Source organism: Vulpes vulpes, chromosome 8, assembly GCF_048418805.1.
Source record: "Vulpes vulpes isolate BD-2025 chromosome 8, VulVul3, whole genome shotgun sequence".
Classification (NCBI taxonomy): domain Eukaryota; kingdom Metazoa; phylum Chordata; class Mammalia; order Carnivora; family Canidae; genus Vulpes; species Vulpes vulpes.
In genome coordinates this window covers 40,498,479-40,526,266 of record NC_132787.1, presented here as the reverse complement: position 1 = coordinate 40,526,266, position 27,788 = coordinate 40,498,479, and the positions used below count along the sequence as shown (strand labels likewise).

The following is a 27,788-nucleotide window of genomic DNA, read 5'->3' as shown; positions in this document are numbered from 1 at the left end:
TCGTTCCTCTTCTCCCTAGCCCATCCTTTCCTCTCTATCTCCTCCCCCTCAGCACCGCAGAAGGCTGGCAGGGCGCTGCAGAGGTACCTTTTGACTTTACTGGCAGCTCCCACTGACCCTTGGATGGGACACCTCAGGGCTCTAACCTGGGCCTTAGCAAATTTCTCTTCAAGGAAAGGAAACAACTGGAGATGTCACAGAAACTACCTGGTCACTAGATGGATAAGTGGAAATAATGGGCCATTTTGCATACGTTTGTGTGTTGTTTAAAGGAAAAAAAAAAGAACAATAACAGCTTAAAATGGCCCACTGGAGGCCAGAACCTGTCTATAAAAACAGCCAAACACAGGGCAGGTTCCCCAGCAAGTTCACTGAGTGTAAGTGGACAGACATATGGACTCAACAGGCTTTCCCAAATGTTCAGGGAGATTCACTACATCTTGGCGCATACACACACATATACAAGGGTACACACACATATACACATGCACCTACACACACATACAAGCCTGCACACACACATGCATGCAGATGCACACACCTGGGCCCGAGTCAGTGGGGTGGCTGAGTCACAGGGCCAGACCACAGCAGGAACAGGCCAGGGAGGAAGTGCAGCCCCGGTGTCAGCCCATTTCCTGACCGCCTTCCTTTGCTCTGGGAGGTCCTCTTTCTGTCTCTTTGTCCTTTGATTCTCTATCTCTCTCAGTTTTGTTTTTACACAAGGCACCAGCCATGCTGCCGGCCAGGTCCACGTGGCAAGAGCTCTTGGCAGCAATGCCCCGCAAGTGAGTTTTCATTTCTAGAATGAAATGCACCTCTTCTATACACTGAACTGTGACCTTGGGCAAGTCACTTCACTCTGAGCCTCAGTCTCCCCATCTGTGAAATGAAGAGGCTGGGCATGGCAAAAGGGCCCCCCATGTCCTTCCTGATCTCAACCCCGGTGCTTCTGTGCTCTCCTCCAGTCCCCATCAGGGATCTTGGGCACCAGGGAGCAAGGGTTAGGGTGGGGGGAGCCCTGCTGTTCCCCTGCACAGGGCGCGGGGAGATAGCCTCCCCTGCCTCCCTTCCGCCGCCCCAACTCCGGGCGGCCGCCGGGACCAGGGGAAGCGCCGGCCTCCCTCCCGGGCTGCCCCGGGCAGAGGGCGCAGGGGAGGCGCGCGCCCCGCAGCCCGCAGCCCGCAGCCCTCCACCCCTCCTCCACCCCGTCGGGCTCTGTACCTTGGGCGTCGCCGCCGTCCCTCCGACCCGTCCCGCCGCGGGCTCGGCTCACAGCTGTCCTGTAGCCTCCGGCCGGGCGGGCCTGCTCCACTTTCCCCGCCCCAACCCTCCGCGGCCGCAGAAGTGGCAGCGGCGCCCTGGAGCCGGTCTGTCGGCGCCGCCGCCCCCTGGGCGCCCTCCGGGATCGGCGCGCGCCGCGCGGTGGGGTCGCGGCTGGCGGAAGGCGACCTCAGACTGCCAGGGAGCCTGGGTGGTGAGGGCGGGGCAGCTGCTGACTTAGCCGGCCTGACTGGTCAGGCTTCCCGGGCCCCTCTGTTCCCCAGTCCCCTTAACGCCCCTTGCCCTGGTTCTAGAATGTTCACAGGCTGCAGTGCGCCCTGAGTTTCTCTCCCTGTGAGTCTGCACCCCGGGAAACCCCACCACATCCAGGCTGTTACCTGCATGGAATTTGTTCTTTGCGCTTTCCTGCCTCTTCTATACACTGAACTGTGGGCATGCGTGCCCCTATCATAAAACACCCAATATACCATTTATTAATATTAAATCTCCAGGGACCTCCCAAGATTCAGGCTGAAGCATACCCCTCAGTCTGGTATACAAGGCCACTCTGGCCACCAGCTAATTTTCCAGCCTCACCAACTCTCCTTCAAACACACATGCAACGGGGCTAGGCCCACAGGGAGTTCTTACTTTGCCTGGAATGCCCTTCCCCTTTCTTGTCTGCCTGAGCAAGACTTGTCTGCATCCAGGCCCCACTAAAATGTCCTCTTCTTGGTGAATCCTTCCCCAGACACTGGCCCCAGGGAAACACCCCCGTTTCTTCTTTGTGAGCAAACTGTTCTGATGCTGGTGCCCATGTTAGCACCCCCACCCCCGTTTCCTCTGGTCCTACAACAAGGATTTTGTTGTGTATTGTTTTCGTTTTTATTTTGGGGGAGTACTGGAAGCCTTGGGAGTCTATGGGAAGTGAAGAAGGGCCACTGTCAAGGAGGGTGGCAGCATAGGCAAGAGAAATGCAAAGGAGACTCAGAGGTGTTTGCAGATCATGGTCGAGAATCTGTTGAAGAAAGAAGGAAGGGCGAGTGCAAAGGGGTCAGAGGTCCTGGTTCCAGAGGAGGCATGAGTGGGGGTGGAGAAGCCTTTTAGCCCAGAAACAGGGGCAGAAAATAGAGGATGGGGAGCAAGGCAGGAGGGGAAGGCAGAGGGATCCACCTGGGTGAGGGTGGCCACCATGTTCACTAGGAGGCAGGACCATAAGTAATGGCTGGAGGGTCTGAGCAAGCCAGGGGGTTGGGTAGCATTGAGACACCTGTGCTGTAAGCTGTTGCCCCCTCTGTTGGGGGGAAAGGGACACCCAATAAGGGAGGAGTAGCAAATAGGCTTGGAGAACACAGGGACACTCCAAGAGGTGTGCTTCCTGAGTCACCTGTAAGCTCCATGGCACCCTTCCTCCTGACATCTCTATGTTTTCTTGCTCACATACTGCTGCCAGAGAGCTGAAGACCCGATCGTCTCTCTTGGTCATCCCAGGAGAACAGTAGAAACATTCACTGTTCCAGTTCAGGAATTCCCCTGCTGGTCCTTCTTCCTTATTGTGAGTGGCTATGATTACGGAGTTGCCAACTGGTGGAGGCCAAAAAACAAACAGACCTTTCAATGTTGACTCTTCCAGCTGCCGTGCTGCACAGCAGCACCTGCCCCACTTCCCACAGCCTCCCCAGCAAAGTTCAAATCAAACAGTTGCTGAAGGGCAGAGGGTTGGTGAGCTCTACAGGAGCAAGTAGACTCCAGGGGAGATTGTCCTATATCTACAGCTTCCATCTTTCTCCTGTTGGAAAATGCTGGGCTTGCAGGGGGTGGGGGAGGAGATATTTTCTATGAAATTGTAGGGGCCAAGTCAGACTCACAGATCTTACTGAAACATAAAGCTAGTGCCTGTGTGGCTCAGTTGGTTAAGCATCTGCCTTCGGCTCAGGTCAGGATCCGGGGGTCCAGGGATGGAGCCCCACATTGGGCTCCCTGCTCAGCAGGGAGTCTACTCCCTCTGCTTCTGTCCACCACCCCCTGCCCCCTATTCATGCTCTCTCAAATAAATAAAGAAAATCTCAAAAAAGAAAGAAAGAAAGAAAAGAAACATAAAGCTAGAATGTAGGAAAAATAAGGCCTCCTTAAGGATATTTATGAAAGCCATGTACTTCCCCTGCAGGTTTCACCAATCTGGAATCCTTCAGAGGTTGGACAGGTAACACGTGAGCAATGACTTTCTTCCCCCTCTCCCACACAAGTATGGGCTTCATCATTCAGATGGAGTTGTAGTTAGGGAACTGGAAAAGAACTAAGTTACAGAGCCAATCCTGTGTATCGTCGAGGGGGAATTATGGTCCAGGATGACTTGACCAGTGGCAGTGGTGACATGACTACTCCTGGCTGTGAATGCAGGATTTCATTCCACCCCTACCGTCTACAAGTGGCCTCTGTTGCTACCTTGGGTGGGATATTGGTTTTCCCATCAGGAATTTCTGAATTTCCCATTTATGGAGCAGGGAAAGAAAAAGCACCACACAATCAAGGGTGTCCCCTAAAGGACAGTAGAGACATAGCATTATTTCTGCTAAAAAAATTTTAAGGACTCGCAATGAGTAATGTGTTGCCCAAACAGTACAGGAAAATAGAGGTAGAATTAGCCCCTGTGGGAATGATGAAATTAATGTTTTATATGTACTCTTTTGCTATTTACAGAATTTTTTAAAATTTATTTATTTGAAAGAAAGAGCACAGCAGGGAAAAGGACAGAGGGAGAAGTAGGCTCCCTTTTGAGCAAGGAGCCCATTCTGGAGCTTGATCCCAGGACCCTGGGATCATGACCTAAGCCAAAGGCAAATGCTTAACCAACTGAGCCACCCAGGTGCCCTGATATTTATAGAATGAGAAAGGAAAGGACAGTTCTTCTGTCCTCATGAGTTTGCTCTCTCACGCATGTGTACACATGCACACAAAACCCAACTGCATTACCCTGGCTACTAATGTAATAAATAAAGCAATCAGAAACACAGGGAAGTAAAAAAATGGTTCTGTAAGCCAAGAAATGTTTGTAAGCCGAGTTTGGGGGATGGAGCCCACTTGCTCCTGAGAGCAGTGACAACAAAGGGAAGCTGCTGCCACTTACATTACGGGATGGCTCCAAATTACCTAATTCTTCCACTATCAAAAGCTGGTCAGGAGCATTTCCATTTGGCAAGATGTTTTGGTAAAGGAAAAACAAACTGTTGGTTTTTCTAAGCTGGTGCTCTCAACCAATACTAGATTTTCGATATCAAAAATTATACAAGCTGACAATTTGGAATTTGAGAAGATAAATTCTCATGACCTATTGAAAAAAATATACAACCATCTCTTGACCCATTAGAAAACAAAAATAATCAAAACAGCAACTGCTTGACATGATCTCCAAGACACACAATCATGAGGCTCTAAAACAGCTAACGAAATAGAAATATAATCTCAGAGTTATAATGGAATTTTTAATTCTACTTTGAAGGTTGAAAGTCCTCTTATATCCTGTGGAATTTCTGTAATGTTTCTTGCCCCCCATCTCATCTCCACATTTATCCCAGATTTCAGTGCCTCTCTCTGGACTATGCCCTTGACTCTGTCCTCTCAATCTCTCCTCCATCCAATGTAGCCTACACGCACAACTGCTGGGTGATGTTGTATATAAGGCATAGCTCCAGACATGTCCCTTCCCTACAAAACAAAACCTTCCATGAACACCCCTTTTGCGTTTTCAGAATAAAATTCATAGTCTTTTGGTTGGCCTCCAAAGCCCTCAACAACCTCCAAGCTTGCTTGTCACTCACTACTTACCCATAAATAAGTGGTAAAGAGCCCCACATTTACTTTTGAGTAACAGTAGCTCCATGACTCAGTTTTCTCTGCCCAAAGGGCCTTCCCTGCCATCTCCATCCAAAGTCTAGGACCAGGCAAAGCTCTTATGCTGTCTGCTGCAGGAAGACGTGGCTCATTGCTCATAGTTCTTCCCTTACCTCCCAGCTACTTCTCTTAGAGACATGATCACATCGCCAGCCACCTTAGATCCAGTTTACCCTTGCAGCTGGTGTTGTGAAATGGGTGGGGATTGAGAGGTAGAAGCTAACTCTTCAGCTTTGAGCCAGCCAGGGACTTCTGATCTTCAGTTTCCTTACCTGTAAAACATAGTTACAAACAGGACCCACCTGAGAAGGTTGGATTGTGAGAAGTAAATGACATAATTTGTGTGAGAAGCCCTTAGCACAGTGCCTGATATGATGTCAGGGCCCCATGTCAGGAATGAAGAGTATATTGGTGGGGGGGAGGGAAAGAGGGAGGGACAGAGAAGACAAGACAAGGAAAAGAAGGAAAGAGAAAAAAAATCAATAGTCTTTCTCTTCTACTGGAGTCAAAGGACCATTACCTCTTTTAGAAAGAGCACATACTTATAAACTTCCTTGAAGATAAAATTTTAGACAAAAATGGCATCAGGATGGGGGCCCAGGTAGCTCAGTCTGTTAAACATCTGACTCTTGGTTTTGGATCAGATCATGATCTCAGGGTGGTGGGATTTAGCCCTGTATTGGGCTCCATATTCAGTGAGGAGTCTGCTTGAGACTGTTTCTCCCTCCCTCTCCCTTTGCTCTTCCCCTCGCCATGTGTACATCTCTCTCTCTCAAATAAATAAAATCTTTTTAAAAATGACATCAGGATCATAGAAAGGATGAAATCAATTAATCTTTTTATTTTTTAAAGATTATTTATTTATTTATTTATTTATTCATGAGAGAGAGAGAGAGAGAGAGAGAGAGAGAGGCAGAGACACAGGCAGAGGGAGAAGCAGTCTCCATACTGGGAGCCCAATGTGGGACTCGATCCCAGGACTCCAGGATCGCACCCTGGGTCAAAGGCAGGTGCCAAACCACTGAGCCACCCAGGGATCCCCTCAATTAATCTTTTTAGATCCACTGTGTAAATTTACTAGGGAAATTCTATTAGAAACTTAACATTTTCAAAAAGGAAGGATCTGTGGAAACCACCCTGTCCAAGTCCCATTGCTTTTCTGCTAGGGAAACTGCAAAAGGTGAGAGCTAGTAAGTGGCAGAGTCCAGACTGGAAAGCTGTCAGCCCAGAGCTCTTACCTTTCTTGCACATCACCTCCCCAGCTTGGGAAAGACACTATAAAAACCTCATGTTCTGGGATCCCTGGGTGGCGCAGCGGTTTGGCGCCTGCCTTTGGCCCAGGGCGCGATCCTGGAGACCCGGGATGGAATCCCACATCGGGCTCCCGGTGCATGGAGCCTGCTTCTTCCTCCGCCTGTGTCTCTGCCTCTCTCTCTCTCTGTGACTATCATAAATAAATAAAAATTAAAAAAAATAAAAAATAAAAACCTCATGTTCAGAGAGAAACTTCTGGCATGAGACTCTAAAGAGTCTGACAAACCAAAAAGCAATTATAATGCTTGGTCAAAACTGTCAAAGACAACCATTTCAGCACCATGGAAATTGACTGGAGATATGCAACAAACCAAGAAGTGTGTGTTCATGAAAATTACTGAATTTTGAGTATGGTCAGCAAGACTCTATAATGTTCTTGCCTGGAGCTATTCCGTTCTCCCTGCAGTTCTGTTGTTTCATTCAGGCCAGCTTGTAAAAACCAGCAGATTTTTGTCACTGCTGGAGTGGTCTCAGTGTGGAGCAGTATCAGTTTGTGATCTCAAAGCCAGTGGACAGAGAGGGCCAGCAGCAATGCTAGCCTGAAACTGCAAACAATGGACTGGTGTCTACATAGGAATCTAAAAGGAAATTTAGGGAGGAGAAGCAGCCATGGGGAAACTGACAAACTCTCCGCCTGTCCTAGGTTGACCAGGGCTATATGTATGTGCTGCAGAGACAGGAGCAGCCCAAGCCACTCACACATCCCTGGCCCATGGAGCCTGCTGCATATACAGGGAATATAAAGGGCTCAATGAAAAATAAAAGCCTGGGCAAACTTGGAGGAATAAAAGTTTGACTTCTGCATGTGCTCTCCAGCTTACTCACAGATCTATTAGCAAAGAGTGGAGGCCTTACTGGCTCAGGGTATTTGAGGACAACCTCTGGGCAATCTTTGGCTGAACACTAATCTAGACAGACACAAAGGTGACTATAGGAAACGAGGCTACAGAACGAAAAGCAAGAAAACAAAACAGTAGAGACATTCATGGATGCACATTGCAGGGGAGGCAGAGTTCATGGATTTAGCCCAGACTAGTTATTAAACAAACACACAAAACAACACTGAGGGGGAGGAGAGCTCCAATACCTAGTTACTAAAATATACTGAAGCCAGGGCGTGCAGGGTGCAAGAGTACTCAACGTCTAGGGTTCAAAATCACTCACTGCTGACAAAATCCAAAGGCAGAGAGATGAGTGGTGGGGAAAGAAGAAAGGAATTTATTTCAATGAGACACTGGGAAAATAGCAGAGACTAGTGTTGCAAAGACTGTCTCCAAAGTGCCAATAATACATCCAGGTTTTATAAGGAAACTTGAGACACGAGTTGGTGGGTACTTACAAGCGGGCAGTGAAGGTTGGGTTGACCATTGTCTTGGGGTGGGTCCTACAGGGTTTTGGCACTCAGAGCAGTCATTATGGCTTCACAGGGTAGTCTCCATTCCCACAAGGGGGATGTTTGCCCACAGGGTCTCTTGCCTTAGTTAAGAGACAAGCTGGAAAGAAAAAATGAATCAATTAGAAAGTTTGAAGTCAAAATGGAAATGGTTGAAATCTTTTTTCAATACTATGTAAAATATTCAGTTTTCAACAAAGAAATTGTAACACAGTGGAAGCAACAAGAAAGTGTGACCATATTCAGGGGAAAAAAAGTCAGTAGAAACTATCTCTGTGTTTGCGTGTCCTAAGATGTCAGGCTTATCAGACTAAACCTTTAAGGCAGCTATTATAAATACGTTTAAGGAACTAAAAAAAATATTCAAAAATTTAACAAAAGTATGACAACAACGAATGAAAACAATCTTAATAAAAAGATAGAAATTATACAAATGAATCACTCCTGAAACAAAGGATAACACAAAGCAATGGAATGACATGTTCCAAAGTGCTGGAAAATTCTGTCAACCAAAAGTTCTATATCCGGCAAAACCATCCTTCATAAGTGAAGATGAAAAAAAGACAGTCCCAGATAACGAAAGATCAAGAGGATGCATTGCTAGCTGACATACCTTGTAAGAAATGCTAAGGGAAATTCTTTAGTCAGAAAGGAAGAGAAGCCAGATGATACTCAAATCCACAGTAAGAATGATGATCCAGAGATGATAAATATGTAGGTAAATATAAAGGACTCTATAAATGTATTTTCTTATTCCTTCTCCTAACTTCTTTAAAAAGAAAGAAGTTGTATAAGCAAAACTTATAGCACCGTTATCGTTAAGTATATAATGTATGTAGAAGTAGATATGATAATAATGGAACAAAGGAGGGGAGAGGAAAAGAAGATAGATTGAAACTTCAGGGGGGCAGAATTTGTCACCCCAAAAATATGCCTCTCTGCTATGAGGATTATTTTAGGTTGATTATTTTTAAGAAACTGTAGAATCAGGAAAAGCTCTTTACCTCCCCCTCAACTGCCTAAATTTGCACTGGAAAGGAGGCCTGTACCAGAAGAGAGCTATTATCAAAGATACCTTTTTACCTAAGAAGCTCATCTGTGTAACTGGACAACCTGTTTTCCAAATAGCTCCTCCTCCCTTGTCTTTATCTTCTTTGTGTTCTCAGACCCGTACACCTTTCCTTAACTCAGGATATTCCATAAGCCTCAATCACCTGGCTGCCCTTTGGGGCTCCTATTTTTATGGGACTTTCATACATATGAAATCTGTTTATTTTTCTTTTGTTACTCTGTCTTACATCAATTTAATTTTTAGAACAGGCAAAGAATCTAGAAGGGAAAGTTTCTCCCTGCAGTTGACAACTAGAAAGGAACCTTGACTAGCTAGGCACTGCTGATTCTGGGACTGTTACTGCTGGTTCTGGGACTGTTGCTGCTAAGAGATCCCTCGGGCCTCTGACCAAAGCCAGCAGAAGGTAAGAATTCTTACCATGTCAGTCTCCTGAATCCCTGCCTGCAGGGTCTGATGGAAGTGAGAGTGGTGAGAGTCCTTTATGTTTTGTAAATTTAAATTGGCAGGAAAGAATATGTGCATGAACTATTCCTTGAGGGCAGCCTGGGAGGCTCAGCGGTTTAGCTCCACCTTCAGCCCAGGGCTTGACCCTGGAGAGCCGGAATTGAGTCCCACATCGGCTCCCTGCATGGAACCTGCTTCTCCCTCTGCCTGTATCTCTGCCTCTCTTTCTCTCTCTGTGTCTCTCATGAATAAATATATAAAATTAAAAAAAAAAAACTATTCCTTGGGGATAGCAACTCGGGTAAAGATTTGTTATGAATACCCTTAGTTTCTGTTGATCCCTTTTGTCCTAGAGATGGTCATCATTTTCCTTTGTCTCTGTGTCTGGTGTAGTTTGTCATAAGGAAGCCAGGCATAGATCCATAGCCTGTTGTTCACAACCAGCCTCACACACTGATGAGTAAGTTCATGGTTCTTGGTAAAGTTTTGGGATCATAGGTGAGGTCCGGAGCCGATGACCAAGAAATAATTCTTGAGATGTCTTTGGTGCAAAATGGTTTTGTTAAAGCACAGGGATAGGACTGGCCGGCAAGAAGAGCAGCTGTCCCAGGCCTGTGGGTAGTGGTTGATTATATACTTGGGAGTTGGGAGGGGTTTAAGGATAGCATACTCTCTAAGGAATTTTGGAAGCAAGGTTTCCAGGACCTCGAGGGGGCTAGCTTTCATTGGGAAAAGGTCACCATCTAATAAAACCTGAATCATGAGACCCTTCAGATGTATGTCAGTGGGCCATGTGCCAAGGATGATTGTCAACATGTATCTTGGAGGTTTAGAGATAAAGGGAAATTTCTAAAGGAGTTTTTATATGTTAAAGTAGACTCTTAAGGTCATAAGGGTCGGGCTAGAATTGCCTTTTGCCTTTAGCAAAGTATTAACATTGAGGCAATTGAGTCAGTAGAGGAATGTGCCTCTGCCTGTTTCAAGGACTTGTCAATGTGCTGCCCCAGGCTCATGCCTTGTCCTCAGCTAGCCCTGTGTTCCCCCACAGTTCTTACCAGACCAGACCAGCCATATGTTTAGATAAACTTTGCTGTGAGTGAATGTACTCAGGAGGTAAAGGCTATCGCTAATGGGGATCTCAGAAAGGAAAGTGTGTGGTGGCGCAGATCAGCACTGTTAGAGCTCTGGCCACCTAATGCTAGGCTCCCGAGTCAGGATAAGTTGGTCACAAAATAGGTTAGACTGACACTAGGTCACCCATCAACCTCAAGAAAATTTCTATGCGATGAGATATAGCAACACAATCCCAACCCAGCAGCACATCCCTCTTGGGCATTAATTTGACGTTGAGAAACCCAAGGATTGGCTACAGCTGTTAATGTGCATATGGGGGGAAAAAAGATGATATTTTCCTCTCATCCTGTCCTATGTCTTGTGAGCTTGGCTTTATGACCGCTGAGGATATTCTCTCTTGCCTCCACCAACCAGAAGATGCACGTACTGACATGAATTTGGAGGATGGTCAAATAGGTTGGATCCCTTCAGCAGTATTTTCTTTGTCCACTGTGTCAGCTCTCAGGAGAATTTGTCCCAAGAGGTCCCAAGACATCTGGGCCTATTGTTGTCTCACCCTCATTGCCCACTAGTCTCATGGGAAACTGGAGATAGCATTTTACTCATTTGGCCAGACAGAAATGTGGTTTGCATCCCATTTTTGAATAGATCTTTCTTCTTTCTTTCTTTCTTTCTTTCTTTCTTTCTTTCTTTCTTCTTTCTTTCTTTCAAGATTTTATTTATTTATTCATGAGAGACACAGAGAGAGAGGCAGAGACACATGCAAAAGGAGAAGCAGGCTCCCTGCAAGGAGCCCAATGTGGAACTCAATCTCGGATTCTGGGATCACACCCTGAGCCGAAGGTGGACGCCCAATTGCTAAGCCACCCAGGTGTCCCATTGGCTAGATCTTTCTTAGGCTAATTCTGAGAGTGAACATTGTGGAACTTGGGAGGGCTATATCTTTGCACTGTCTTTCAGGGACATCTCTTGTACTCATGATTAAGCCATAAAAAGGCTTATTGGTTTGAGTTGCTGTAAGATCTTATTCGCCAATGGCCCAATGGTGGATCCTTTGAAGTGGCTATATTTAAAAGAAAAACATTTTAAATTAATTAATTAATTTTTAAAAGATTTTATTTATTTATTTGGCAGAGAGAAAGAGAAAGAGCAAGCATAAGCAGGGGGAGCAGGGGGGGAAGGGGCAGAGGGAGAAGGGAGAAGCAGTCTCCCCGCCAAACAAGGAGTTCGATGTGGGATTTGATCCCAGGACCCTGGGATCATGACCTGTGCCAAAGGTAGACGCTTAACCGACTGAGTCGCCCAGGTGCCCAGAAAAGCAGTTTGTTTAAAGAGAGCTCTCATCCTAAACAACTGGCTTACTGGTACCTATGAAAAGATCAAGCTAAAATTGGGTATAGTATAATGGCTAGCCCTAGGAACTCTCTTAATAAGATGGAAGAATAGAAATTAGACTTAAAACAAAAATTAAAATCCGCATCTACCATGAATTTCCCTTCTCCTCATCTCCAACTCTCTGACCCTGACTCTCCAGAAGATCTTTTGAATCTCTGGGCCCTTGATCTAAACCTTCTCTCTCAAAATCCAGCAAATTCCCTTAGATGCTCTCACTTCCACCAGCTTTCCCAGAAAATCCCTTCACCAGCCAAATGGTTGGTTTGACTTCCCATTCTTTGCAAGATTTACAGAGAGCATTCTGGTCTGATCTCCAGGCCTGGGGTAGACAGGTTACCCACATAAATACTAAAACCAGGAAATTAATTTAGCAAAAGCACCTGAGACGGACAATAGCGCTCACTGTTCTGTCTCTTATAACTCCTGCTTTCTAGGACTCTGGAATCTGGCTCTGCAAATAGCAGGCAATGTCCTATGTAGATGTATCCTGGACAACCTCCTCTCCCCTTACTAAGAATTCCTGTCCCCTGGACAGCAGTGGATACTCTAAGTCATGAAGCCCTTTTACCTCCTCTTTCAGAGGATCGTGCTAAGTTTAGACAAGTTGAAAAGATTACTGGCCATTCACAACCCCACTAACAAAGACCTCAATGAGCTGTTAAAGAGTGTTCTTCTCACCCCTGATAATACTATAGTTAGCAGACAAGCCAGACAGTCCACTGGGGAATGCCTCCTAACACACACCAAATAGGTAACTAGAATTTTTCCCAGGTCCTTGTACAAATGATCAGGAAATGGTTCAGCTGGAGGCCAATGTTCAGGGACTGATAAGAGCAATATTTAAGTCCTCCCCCCACTAAGGTGAATTGGTCCAAGATTGAATTGTGCACTCAGAAAGAATGAGAGCATTTGATGGCTTTTGCTGAACGATTTATACAGATATTTAAAAAGGCATTCTGCACTACACTCTGGAGTTTTAGAACATAGGAATCTTTTGATTTCCATCTTAGTTGGAAATCTACCTAAATAAAGAAGCAAGTTTGGTTGGATGGGTGGGTAATTGATATTCAAGCTGCAATTTAGCACTTTGAGGAGCTAGAAACAACACATTGTCTTGCAAATCTCTACAAAACCAAAAATGTAGCTCTAGAAGCAACGCAAAGCTCACTTATCCTTACCAATTCCAAGAACTCTCCTATTCATCTCAAAACGCTTGTGAGTGTTGTAAAAGATCAGGTCATTGCAAACAGCGTTGTCCTGCACTTAAGAAAAAGAAGGAAAAATTTAAATAATAATAGTAATGACTCTCAATCTCTGATTAATACCTCAAAAGAAAACTTGCCTTTGTAATGTAAATTTTCTACCTCCATCTTCTCTAGGACTTAAGAGCCATTCTTTGAAATCAAAGTTTTAAGGGAGAAGTTTCTCATCAGGAGAGGGAAAAGGGACAGAGTTGGAAATTGGACTCACGAAATATCTTAAATGTCCTCTCTACAGCTATGAGTAAAATACTTTAGCCAGGTGAGCAGGCAAATTTAACTTATCCCAACTGCTGAAGTAAATTTTGGATTCAACTGTTCTTTTATAAACTGGTTAGTTTTGGATCATTTTGCACCTGACTCATGGCTAAAAATGTAAAACAATGGCTATAAGGTCTCTGTGTCAGTCTGTATGTTTATGTGTCTGTAAATGCATATAACAGTTGTGTGATATTATTTTTTTAAAGATTTTATTTATTTGTTTATTCATGAGAGACACAGAGAGAGGCAGACATAGGCAGAGGGAGAAGCAGGCTCCCTATGGGGAGCTCAATGCGGGAACTCAATCCCAGGACCCCAGGAACATGACTGGAGCCAAAGGCAGATGCTCAACCACTGAGCCACCCAGGTGTCCCAGATGTGTGATATTTTTCTGCCTCAAGATGGTACTGCCAAGTTAATTTATCAAAAGTTCTATTTATTTAATTGGCTTAAAATTAAGTGCTTATAAATTGAGTATTCCTAAAGTTCTCAGAAATATAACAGAAACTGACCCAAAGGCCTTTCAGGTTCACATGATCTGGAAAAATATTCACTATTAAAGCTAGTTGAAGTTCATTGGTTTAATTAAAATATACATGTCTTTAGAGTTATCAAAATTGACTATAACACAACTAAATCTCCTTGAGTCTACTATTCTTGCCATCTCACAAAATCTGTCAGCAAGAAAAATAATTTGGGATGAAGGTTGGCTTGGTCAAATGTCTCATGAGGTTTTTATGAGTAGCTTAAACATAATTGTTGGGAGCAGAGATAGATACAAGCGGGGTAAGAGTTTGAGGTGAGCTTTTTAGCAATTGTTACATTTTGCGGTATTTGTACTTGAAAATAGCTTCCAAAATCCTTTTGGTAACTTGAAACTTTAGAGTTATGCAAAGTTAAGTTAAATAATAAAAAAGTATTGAATAGCTAGAGCATTCCAAATGAGACTAAATAGTAAAACATTACTGAATATAGGCTAATCTTTTGGCTTCCTATTGCAGAGAAACTAAAGATATTCAGGACTATTTGTAAACATGTCTTGTACCACATTGAAAGACTATGATACTAAAAAGGGCACATGCTTCTAAAAATAATGAAATGAATTCACAAATCTGCCAACATAGAGAATATTGGTTTGACAGTTGACAATTTCCTATTTCTTGGTTTTCACTAGAAATTAAGGTTTCCCAGGGTTAAAAATTCTATTAAATATATGTAATGAAACATTCAGAAAACATAAGGGAAAAATTCTGTATGCAAGGAAAGTCAAATATGGTTTCTTGGTTAGAAAAAAATATGAGAAATGGAGACATGGGGGACAACAAAGTAATTTGGTCCAAAAGTGAAATATCTGATGGGAAAGGAAAGAAACAAGGACAAATTAGTAGAAAGTTAGGGAGAGTTGAAGAGAGAGTCTGACCTTGTGTGGTCAGGTGGGCTGGGATTGAATGCATGTATTAGAATGGTATAAAATTCAGCTTTAAGATTAGTAGTGTACTTATGTAAAACTGAAACTTGATTTTCTCTCATCTGCTAAACAGACAGTTTTCTTGGACTATTGGCCTGCTCCCTGTAAGAGATTATGAAAAGTTTCTCTTTACCTTTTGAGTCATCTGCCTAGGAAGAAAAGATTTTGCGTTTTATCAAAATAATTCCTTGTGTTTCATGTTGTCTTAATCAAGCCTTTGATTTCCCAAGAAAACAAAAACTTCTCAATATTGGAAGAGCTAAGTTTGCTCACAACTATGTAACTCTCTGTGTTTGCCTTTGAAATCTTTTATTGTCTCTTTGGTTAAATAGTTAACTATTGTTTCATAATGATCAGTGATCCTTATTAGTCAAGTGTCCAAACCTTTTGATATTTGTGACAAATTTTCCTAAATCAAATTGTAAATGAAATCTTTTTGAACTTGAACCAACTGTGGAATTTTCCAGAGGGTCCCTAGAACATCTCAAAAGGTTTGTTCTCTCTCCTTATAAAAAGGAAGATACTATACTAATTCTTATTTAATATGTTAAATTAGGGCAGCCTGGGTGGCTCAGCAGTTTAGCACCATCTTCAGCCCAGGGCATGATTCTGGAGACCCGGGATCAAGTCCCACGCCAGGCTCCCTGCATGGAGTCTGCTTCTCCCTCTGCCTGTGTCTCTGCTTCACTTTCTGTGTCTCTCATGAATAAATAAATAAATAATCTTTTTAAAAAAATAATAATATGTTAAATTACATGAGAAGTATTGTCAAATAAGAAGTAACAGTAAGCCTCTTTTATGTTGTATTTGTATAGAGGTAAAAGCATTCTAGAACTGAATGAAATTCCTAAAATTCTAGTATGTCCTGGTATAATATTGAAATTCTGCCATTATCTTAAAATTTGTGTGTCACAGAAATAATAAAATTTCTTTGCTAATTGTATTATAATGAACTCTCATCAGAACTTTAGCCTTGTAAGTCTTTTGTCATTTACAGTTATTGTTTTACTCTGGTGCTTTTGCTAAAGCATTCCCGCAAAAGTGTTCCATCTTCAAGTAATTCATGGAAAAGACTCTGGCAAGCAGAGGTTTCTGATCAAGAAACTTGCCAATAGGATCCAACAGTACATTAAGAGGATTATTCACCACGACCAAATGGGATTTATCCCCAGGATGCAAGGGTGGTTCAACATGCATAAAACAATCAATGTGATAGATCACATCAATAAGAGAAAAGACAAGAACCGTATCATCCTCTCAATAGATGCAGAGAAAGCATTTGACAAAATACAGCATCCACTCCTGATGAACACTCTTCAATGTGTAGGGATAGAGGGAACATTTCTCAATATCGTAAAAGCCATTTATGAAGCCCACAGTAAATATCATTCTCAATGGGGAAAAACTGAGAGCCTTTCCCCTAAGATCAGGAACATGACAGGGATGTCCATTCTCATCACTGTTATTCAACATAGTACTAGAAGTCTTAGCCTCAGCAATCAGACAACGAAAAGAAATAAAAGGCATTCAAATTGGCAAAGTAGAAGTCAAACTCTCCCTCTTTGCAGATGACATGATATTGTATGTAGAAAATCCTAAAGAGGTACGCCTGGGTGGCTCAGCAGTTGGGCATCTGCCTTCAGCTCAGGGTGTGATTCCAGAATGTGGGGATTGAGTCCCACATCAGGCTCCTTGCATGGAGCCTGTTTCTCCCTCTGCCTGTATCTCTGCCTCCTTCTCTTTCTGTGTCCCTCATGAATAAATAAATAAAATCTTAAAAAAAAAAAGAAAAGAAAAACAAAACCCAAAAGACCACCCCAAGATTGCTAGAACTCATACATAATTCGGCAGCGTGGTGGGATACAAAATCAATGCACAGAAATCAGTGGCATTTCTATACACTAACAATGAGCCTGAAGAAAGAGAAATTAAGGAATCAATCCCATTTACAACTGCACCCAAAACCATAAGATACCTAGAAATAAACCTAACCAAAGAGGTAAAGGATCTATACTCTAAAAACTACAGAACACTTATGATCATAAAACCGAATGGGTAAGGACTTCCAGAACTAGTGGAAACACTGGATTCAAGAAAAACAAGAATTAATAACATGGAACTGAATAAACTGATGAGGATGATTATAACTTTTATGACCTTTTGTTTGAAACTATTTTGTTCTTCCAGATTTAAGGAAAAATTTTTCTTAACCTACCTATATTTTAGAGCAACAACTTGGTAAACTGTAAAAGATGAAAGAATTACATTTTCTCCCTACCTGATCCCTTCACAATTTGGAAACTCCTAGTGAGTAAGTGTTCGTATTTTCATGGTAATATAGTTTACATGCAAAAATTGTATAAGAATCTATTTTCCTGGGACCCCTGGGTGCCTCAGTGGTTGGGCGTCTGCCTTTGGCTCTGGGTGTGATCCTGGAGTCTGGGGATCGAGTCCCACATTGGGCTCCCTGCAGGGAGTCTGCTTCTCCCTCTGCCTATGTCTCTTCCTCTCTCTGTGTCTCTCATGAATAAATAAATAAAATCATTTTTTAAAAAAGAATCTGTTCTTCTTGTAACAGGACAAAATTGGAAATATCTGTTATATTACCAAGGCTTTGGCTGGAATGTCATATTTGAGAGAGATGTGCATAGAATCAGATAAGCTAGATAGTGTTAAGGAACTAAGGCTGCCATTATGAGCAAATTAAGCCCCTTAGGAAAATAGCCTGTTACTTTGCTTACAGGCTTCCTATCTAAATAGGTATAAGGAAGGTCACTTTCTGGCAGATGCAGGCACCTCAGAGTCTTGGGACCTCAAAGAGAGGAATTTACCCAGATCTATAGGTATTGCAGGCAAAGTTTGATGGTAAGCCCTTTAGCTTGGCTTTCTAGCCAGGAGAAGCTATTAAAAGTTTAATCTAAGGGGCGCCTGGGTGGCCCAGTCAGTTAAGCGTTGGACTCTTAATTTCAGCTCAGGTCATGATCTCAGGGTCATGAGATTGAGCCCTATGTCAGGTTCCCTGCTGGAGGTAGAGTCTGCTTGAGATTCACTCTCCCCCTCTTCCTCTGCCCCTCTCCCCTCATGTGGAAGCTCTCTCTCTCTCACTTGCTTGCTCACAAATTAAATAAATAAAAATTCAGTCTGAGATTCTTTATGAAAAGTTGCAGCAAAGCAGATTTAAAAGAGCTGATGTGGTCAACCACTCCTCTTGCTTCACTTATGTAAATAATCAGGCCAAGTTTTTGAAAACTAGACGTATTTTGCAAACAAATTAGTCTTAATTTGGCTATCTTTGATAACAATTAAAGTGATTTTAGAGAAAAAAATTATGTTTCAGTAGCATACTTTTGTGGATATTAGATTCCATTACTGGCCATTGCCTTTGAGGTTTTGTTATTTACTTGTAAGCTGGACTAGATCTTGAATTCTTCTAGTCTCCTCAAATATCTGGCTACAAGTCTTTCAACTAATATTTCCAATTTTTTCCCATTCTTTGACTTGGGATCATTGAGAACTAAAACTGCCCTTCCCCCTGAATTCCTGCAAACTGAAGCTAGACGATTTGTTATAAACATCAGAAAAATTGCCACAATAGCTCACATGTAGACAATGGTGTTCATGCCTGTTGCTGAATGGACCATACAGAAAGTTTACCAGCACATCTGATGACATCGTCAGAAACATTCAAACTGCAAACCAGGAAAACTGGTCAGATTGTCCCTACCTGTCCTCATTCCATCTGAAGATGCTTTCTAAACCTGACATTTAGAAATATTCTCAATTGGCAGTTTTCAGGACTCAGACACTAGGTTTATAATTTGCTTTTACCATTAACTTTTGTTTTTCTTTAGTTTACTTGGTTGTTTTGCTTACACAATAGAGACCTAACTTTGGGAGCCCACTGGCAAGACTGCTTCCCAAAATTAGACTACTCTAACTGAACTCATCTATTCTCAAGACTGAGACTGGTTCAAGGAGATTTGTCAGCTTAATTTCTGGACTGTGAAACTTCTTTTTTTTTAAGATTTTAATTTTTTACTTATTTATTCATGAGAGATGGAGAGCGAGAGAGAGAGAGAGAGGCAGAGGGAGAAGCGGGCTTCCCTCAGGGAGTCCAATGTTGGACTCGATTCCAGACTCCAGGATCACGTCCTGAGCCGAAGGCAGACTCTCAACTGCTGAGCCACCCAGTCGTCCCTGGACTGTGAAACTTCTTATTTGAAGTTTCAAAGGCAGTACTACAGGGGAGGAGAATTTGTCACCCCCAAAATATGCCTCTTTGTCATCAGGATTATCTTAGGTTGGTTACTTTTAAGAAACTGCAGATTAAGAAAAGCTCTTTACCTCCTGCTCAACTGCCTTAGAAAGAGGTCCTATACCCCTTCTTCTCTAGGAAAAGAGCTATTGGTAGAAATACCTTTTTTATCTAAGAAATTTACCTTCATAACAGGGCAACATTTGCTTTTCAAACATCTCTCACTTTCCTGTAAATGGTCATCCTTCTCTTTCTATCCCCAGACTCCTATACCTTTCTTTGGCTCAGGATGGTCTACAAGCCTTTTTATTTTTTAATTTTTTAATTTTTATTTTTTTAAAAGATTTTATTTATTTATTCATAGAGACAGAGAGACAGAGAGGCAGAGACACAGGCAGAGGGAGAAGCAGGCTCCATGCAGGGAGCCTGACGTGGAACTCAATCCTGGGTCTCCAGGATCACGCCCTGGGCTGCTAAACTGCTGCGCCACCGGGGCTGCCCCTTTTTTTTTTTTTTTGCCTTTTTTTTTTAAATAAAGATTTTATTTATTTATTTGAAAGAGAGACAGAGAGAGAGAGAGCAGTGGGAGGGGCAGAGAGTGAGAGAGAACCCCAGGACAACTCTCCTCTGAGCATGGAATCCAACTTTGGCCTCAGTCTCACAACCTTGAGATTATGACCTGAGCTGAAATCAAGAACCACCCAGATTCTATAAGCTTCAATTACCTGGCTGCTTTTTGGGTCTCATATTTTTATAGGGCTCCTATACATAAGAAATTTGTTTTTCTGCTATTAATCCATCTTAAATTAATTTAATTATCAGATCAGCCAAAGAACCTGGAAGAGAAAAAAAAATTTCTGCCTTTGCAGAAGTTTCTAGAATTAATTATTATTATTATTATTCTGAATTAGATTGTCATAAGTTGAAATGCATATTGTAATACCTAGTACAAGCACTGAGAAAATAGCGAAAAAATATATAGCAAAAAGGAAAAAGAAAACCCAGAAGAATTAAAATGACACACTAAAAATATTTATTCAATATCTATTCAATACAATAAAAAAATTTATTCAATTTATTCAAAACAAGGAAGTAAGGGAAGAGGATAGAATTTTTTTAAATGAGAATAGGAGGCAAATAGCAAAATAGCAGATGTAAATCCAACCCGATCAGTAATTTACTAAATATGAATAATCTGCTATGATATTGTGATTTATAATAGGAAATATATATTTTGTCTTTGTCCATGGTTTTCAGCTCACAGATCCCAAAATTTTTGGAATTTCCTAAGTGATGAGAGCAACGGTGACACCTTTTCTGTGATCTTTTGTCCTCAATTCCTGAAAATGCTTCAGAGCCATAAAAGTGAATTGGATGTCTTGTTATTCATAACATGCCCCTTTCCACCACCACTAAGTTTCTGTAAATGAGTTGACTTTTGAAATCCCCTAAAAATAGGGGATCTGGTTGCCAGGGTAACCAACCAGGATTAGAGGGCTGGAATTTTATGTCCCTGATTTCCAGGGAGGGGAAAGGGGCTGAAGATTGAATCACCAATGGCCCATGATTTAGTCAATCATATCCATGTAATGACGCCTCCATAAAAACTCAAAAGGATGGGGTTTGGGGATCTTCCAGGTTGGTGAACCAGAATGCTTCCACATGTCATCATGTCAAGCCTCAAACCCCATGAGGACAGAAGTTACTCTGTGGGGGACTTAACTCTATATTTCTCTTTACCTGGCTCTTGATTTATATCCTTTAATATTCTTTGTAATAAACTGCTAACCTAGTGGGTAAACTGGTTTCCGAGTTCTGTAAGCCACTTTAGCAAATTAATCAAACCCAAGAAGGGGGTCAGGAGAACCTCTGATTTATATGCAGCAAGTCTGAAGTACAGATAAAAACCAAAGCTTGCAGTTGAGATCTGAAATGGTGGGGGGCGGGGGTGAGGGGGATGGAGGAGTGGGGGGGCAGTCTTGTAGGACTGATGCTGCCTCTGCGTAGCTGGTGTCAGAATCCAGTTGAATGGTAGGACACACAGCTGATGTCTGAGAATTGCTTGGTGATGTGGGAAAAACCCCGAGACATTGAAAGTGAGTACAGAATTGGGAGTAAACACTCCACTCAGAAGGCACTGATTGTCAGACTGAATAAAAAGGGCAAGACCAAATTCTTTGCTATCTATAAGAAAAGTAACTTTGATTCAAAGAAGCAAGGAGATTAAAAGTAAAAGATGGTGGGTGGAACTCTAGTTTCAGCTATGACATGTAAAAAACTTGAATTCCTCATGTCCATCCCTTCAACAGGATAAAAGCTGAACAAACCAAAAATAAGTGACTTTTCTAATATCTCCTGATATCTGGAGAGACAGGTCCATACAGAGAATCACAGCCTCAAACAGTTTACCTAAAGGGAAGCCACTATAGCCATAAAATGGTAGGAATACTTAAATGATAATTTTGATGAATTGCTAGAGGCTGAGTATGGATTTACCTGAGAGTGATAAGTTCCTGCAGCTGTATTTTCAGGAAAGCCCCACATTTACATTAGCTTTATTTTCAGGAACACCACCAAATTCTCAAGGTGAGGATCTGACAAAAACTTCCACATGTTTCGAGCAGAAGTGAAGAGAAAGTAACCATTTTTACATATAGGTAGAGTGTTCTTCATAACAAAGATCTACTCTGCAAAGACCAACTTTACCAGAGAATCTACCTGGGGAAAGCCAACTCCAGCTCCCTATAAACTTCCTGTTTCACCTAAAGGATACAAAAGAAGACAGAAAAAAACTTCTGAAGGTCATAGCCCAGAGACTCAGGCACACTGAAAAATCAAGATTGAATCATAAGATTATAGAAATCTTCTCTCCTGAACACTTCATCAGCACATCACAGGGCTCCAGTATCATAACAGCAGATTACAATGGAGAGAGCTGAAAAACACAAGGATAGAGGAGGTAACTAAAGCTCCTGGGGACTGCAGGCACAGTAAACACTACATATAGCCTCGCTCCTACCCAGATTGACATGAAGCCTCACACAAAAGGCCTGTTTACCTCAGTTCCTATTGCCTAATACATTATGTCTGCTTTCAACCAAAAAATTATAAGGCATGCTAAAGAGTAAGTAGAAACAGTCTGAAGAGACAGAGCAAGCATCAGAAGCAAACATAAATGTGACATAGATTTTGGAATTCTGAGGTATGGAATGTAAAATAACTATGACTAAAATGTTAAGGGCTCTAATGAAAAAGTGGGCAGTGTGCAAGAATGTGAACAGAGAAATAGAAATTCTAAGAATGGATCAAAAGGAATACTATAAATAAAATATCCTGTAACACAAATGAAGAATGCCCTTGATGAGCTCACCGGTACACTGGACATGGCTGAGGAAAGAATCAGTGAAAACGAAGCTAGGACAATAGAAACTTTTCAGACTGAAATGCAAAGAGAAAAAAATGAAAACAAAGGAAGAGAATATCTGATAACTGTGGGACAATTATAAAGAGTATAACATATGTCTAGTGGGAATACCAGAAGGAGAAGGAAGATGGAAAGGAGCAGGAGAAATTGAGTAATAATGGCTGAGAATTTTCCAATATTAATGACAGACATCAAGCTGCAGGAAACTCAGGGAATACCAAACAGGATAAATACCAAATTATCTCTACCAAGGCATCTCAAATTTAAACTTCAGAAAGCCAGGGACACCTGAGTGGTTCAGTTGGGTAAGCACATGCCTTTGGCTCAGGTCATGATCTCCAGGTCCTGGGATCCAGCCCTGAGTGGAACTCCCTGCTCAGTGTGGAGCCCATTTCCTTTCTCTCCCTTTGCCCCTCCCCGCTTCATGTGGGGTGTGCTCTCTCTCTCTCATAAATAAATGAAATCTTTAAAAAAAATAAAAATAAACTTCAGAAAACCAAAGGCAAAGGAAGTCTTCAAAGAAGTTAGGGGGCAGGGTAGAGGAAGGACATCTTACCTATAGAAGCACAAGAATGAAAACTGGATTGGACTTCTCATTACACACCATGTAAACAAGAGAGTAGAGTAAAATATTTTAACAGTTGAAAGAAAAAAAACCCACCAACCTAGAATTCTATGTCCAACAAAGTTTTCTTTCAAAGGTGAAAGAGAAATAAATACTTTCTCAGATAAAAACTGACAGATTTTATTACTAGTAGGTCTGCCGTGCAGGAAGTTTTTTATTTTATTTAATTTTTAGGATTTATCCATTTATTTTAGAGACAAAGATAGAGAGTCCATGAGCAGGGGGAGAGTCAGAAGAAGTGGGAGAAGTGTGGACTCCCTGCACAGTGGGGGAGCATCACATGTGCCTTGATCCCCTGACCCTGAGATCACGACCTGAGCCAAAACCAAGAATTGGATGACCAGCTAAATGAGCCACCCAGGAAGCCCTAGGAAATGTTTTAAAAGAAACTCTTCAGAGAGAAGGAAAATGACATAGTTTAGAAACTTGGATCTATGTAATCAAAGGAAGAATATCAGAGAAGAAATAAGTGAAATATTAAAGAAAATTAATAATTAAAATTTTAAAAATAATATAATTAAAATTTTAAAAATAATAAAATTAAACCTCTTACTTTTGTTATTCTTAATTGATCTAATAGAAGCTATTTGTTCAAAGTAATAATAGTTATGATATACAGGGTGATTACAGCATTTGGCCAAGTGAATGACAGCAACATTGTAAAGGATAGAAGGGAGGAATTGAGAATAGTAAATGTAGAACTATTTGAAAGTAGATTTAGATTAGTTGTAAATATATATTGTAAACTTTAGGCTAAGCACTAAAATATTTTAAAAGTAAGTATAATTGGGGGCACCCAAGTGGCTCAATCTGTTAAGCGTCTGCCTTTGGCTCAGGTCATGATCACAGGGTCCCTTGAGTGAATCCTGTGTTGGGCTCCCTGCTCAGGAAAGAATCTACTTCTCTCTCTCCTTCTGCCTTTCCTCTTGGCTCATTTTCTCTCTCTGTCAAATAAGTAAATAAAATATTTTTTTAAAAGTATAACTGATGTTCAGACAGGAGGGAAATGGACTATTATAAAATTCTCAATAAGAACCAAGAGAAGGCATTAAAAGAAGATAATTAAAAAAAAACAAGCGCAACAAATATAAGACAGTTATAAATGTGGTAGATATTCACTTAAAGTGTGAATATGAAATACAGAAATAAAAGACAAGAGATTGCCACAATGGATAAAAACATAAGACCTAACTGTCTATAAGAAACCCATTTTAAATATGAAGACACACGGGACGCCTAGGTGGTTCAGTGTTTGAGTATTGGCCTTCAGCTCAGGGAGTGATCCCTGTCTGGGATCAAGTGCCGCACTGGGCTCCCTGTGAGGAGCCTGCTTTTCCCTCTGCCTATGTCTCTGCCTCTCTCTGTGTCTCTCATGAATAAATAAATACAATCTTTAATAAAATAAATATGAAAACACAGATAAGTTAAAGAGGTGAGGTAAGAGAGATATCATTTTCAAATCAAAAGAAAGCTCTATTAGTTATGTCAATGTCATACAAAATATATTTAAAACAAGATAAATTATTAGTGATTTAAAAAAGAACATTATATAGTAAGAAAGGGGTCAATTCCCCTAGAAGACACAATCCTTAACATGTATACACCTAACAACAGAGTATCAAAATAAGTGAGGCAAAAACTGATAGAACTGCAAAGAGAGATAGATCCACTATTGTAACTAGAAACTTCAAACTCCTCTTTCAGTAAATGATGGGTTCAGCAGACACAAAAATAGGATATAGCTGAACTGAATAGCACAATTAATCAACTGGATCTAATTGACATTTATATAATACTTTATCCACCAAGTGTAGAATACACATTCTTCTCAAATTCACATGGAATATTCAGCAAGATAGATAACATTTTAAACCTTTAAACAAACCTTAACAAATTTAAAATAGAAATCATACAAAGTATGTTCTCACCACAATGAAATTAAACTAAAAATCAATACCAGAAACATGGCTGGAAAATCTCAAAATCTTTGGAGAGTAAACAATACATTTCTAAATGAAAGAAAGAAAAGAGAAATTTAAAAATATTTTGAACTAAATTAAAATGAAATATAGTTTATTCAAATGTGTGGAATGCAGTAAAAGCAGTGCTTGCAGGGAAATTATAGCATTGAATGCATATATTACAAAAAGAGAATGATCTAAAATCAATAACCTTAGGAAACTAGAAAAAGAAGAAGAAATTAAATCTGAAGTAAAATATTAATAAATGAGGATGAAATGTCCATGGTTTGGAAGACTCGTTGTTATGATGTCATTCTATCTAAATTGATTCATAGAATGGACTTATTAAAATCTTGTCAGGCTTTTTGGTAGATATGACATGTTGAATCTAAATTTTCAGGGAAGTACAAAAGGCCTAGGGTAACCAAGACAATTTTGTAAAAGAAGAAAAAAGTGAAAGAAGTTACACTACATGATTACAAAACTTATTAGACATTTCAGTAATCAAGGCAATGTGGTATTGACATTAAGATGGACATATAGAGGGATGCCTGGGTGGCTCAGAGGTTGAATGTCTGCCTTCGGCTCAGGGCATGATCCCAGGGTCCTGGGATCGAGTCCCACATCGGGCTCCCCAGAGTGAGCCTGCTTCTCCCTCTGCCTGTGTCTCTGCCTCTCTCTTTGTGTCTCTCATGAATAAATGAATACAATCTTTAAAAAAAGATGAACATATAGGTTATTGGACCAGAATTGAGAGCCCAGAAGTAAAACCTTAAATTTATAGTCAATTGATTTCAACTAGAGTAATAAGATAATTCAGTGGAGATATGGTCATCTTTGCAACAATAGGCTAGGATAGGGGATAGCCATATGCAAAAACATGAACTTGGATCATTCTCTCACATCATATACAAAAATTAATTCAAAATGCATCATAGTCAAAAAGAAATCCTCATGCACCAGTGGGAATGCAAACTGGTGCAGCTACTCCAGAAAATAATATGGAGGTTCCTCAAAAAGTTAAAAATAGAACTACCCTATGACCCAGCAATTGCACTACTAGGTATTTACCCAAAGGATACCAAAATACTGATTCAAAGGGATACATGCACCCAGATATTTATAGCAGCATTATCAATAATAGCAAAGCTGTGGAAAGAGTCCAAGTATCCATCAATTGATGAATGGATAAAGAAGATGCAGTATAGTGTGTATATATATATATATATATATATATATATATTATATATATTCCATTATGATATTCCATTGTGTACATCCCATTATAATATTCCATTGTGTATATGTGTGTGCATATAAATATACATATATATATACATATATACATATATGTAATGAAATATTACTCAGCCATCAAAAAGAATGAAATCTTGCCATTTGCAATGACGTGGATGGGGCTAGAGTGTACTATGCAAAATAACTTAGATATGCTAAGCAAAATAAGCCAGGAAAAGAAAAATACCATATGATTTCACTCATTTCATTTCATATATGAATTCACTATGTAGAATTTAAGAAACAAAACAGATGAACATAGGGGAAAGGAAGTAAAAATAAAATAAGATAAAAACAGAGAGAGAGGCAAACCATAAGAGACTCTTAACAATAGAGAACAAACTGAGGATTGCTGGAGGGGAGGTGGGTGGTGTATGGGGTAAATGAGTGTTGAGTATTAAGGAGGACACTTGTTCTGATGAGCATTGGGTATTATATGTAAGTGGTGAATCAGTAAATTCTACTCCTGAAACCAATACTACACTTGAATTTAAATAAAAACTTGGAGGGAAAAAAATGCATCATAGTCCTAAGTATAAGGGCTAAAACTATGAGACTTTTCAAAGAAAATGTAGATGAAAAATCTTTGAGAAATCTTGTGAAAGTCTTCATGGCTCCCAAACAGAAACTGTAAAAAAATGGACAAATTGCACTTTACTAAAATTAAAAATCTTTGTGCTTCAAGAAACTTCAACAAAGTAGAAAGTCTAGTCATAGAATAGGATAGAATATTTATTAAAATATATATCTGATAAAGGACTTCTATCCAGAATATGAAAAGAACTTTTATAACTCCATAAGAGACAAACAACCTGATTTAAGAATAGGTAAAAGACTTGAATAAGCAAGGAAAACATAAAGAGCTAATAAACACATGAAAAGGTGCTCAACATCATTAGTCATCAGGGAATGTAAATTAAAATCCTAATGTGATGCCACCATAGACTCACTAGACTGCTTTATTCAAGAAGATGGTATTGCTAAGGGTATGAAAAAGTAGGAACCCTCATATATTTCTGGCAATAATAAAAATACTTTGAAACCCTGTCTGGTTGTTTCTTTAAATTAAATATAAGCTGGGGTGCCTGGTTGGCTCAGTCAGTAGGGCATGTGACTCTTGATTTGGGGGTTGTGTGTTCAAGTGCACATTGGGTGTAGAGATTTCTTAAAAATAAAATCTTAAAACAAATAAATTAAACATAAGCTTACCCAGCAATTTCACTCTAAGGAATCTATCCAAGAGAAATGAAGACATGTCCACACAAAGACAGAAGTAGATGTTCCTGGAAGTATTGTTCATAATGGCCCCAACCTGGAAATAATCCCAATGTCTATCAGTTGGTAAATGGTTAAACCCAATATCGTATATCCATACAATGGAACAATATTCAGCATT

The 27,788-nt window shown here is 40.8% G+C and overlaps 1 protein-coding gene across 3 annotated transcripts in view; it reads right to left on the bottom strand.

The window, feature by feature from the left end:
• CRACR2A (calcium release activated channel regulator 2A) overlaps positions 1 to 27,788 on the bottom strand; it is a 202,119-nt gene that overhangs the window by 137,059 nt on the left and 37,272 nt on the right. The window contains exons 4-5 of one of the 3 annotated variants that reach the window (XM_072766208.1): positions 7,805 to 7,958; positions 5,265 to 5,423 (exon numbers count right to left, since the gene is read on the bottom strand). The gene's annotated coding sequence lies outside the window, so the exon portion shown is untranslated. Of the gene's footprint in view, positions 1 to 1,221; positions 1,375 to 5,264; positions 5,424 to 7,804; positions 7,959 to 27,788 lie in introns of those variants that run through there. The other 2 variants (XM_025995392.2, XM_072766209.1) reach the window with 2 other exon arrangements.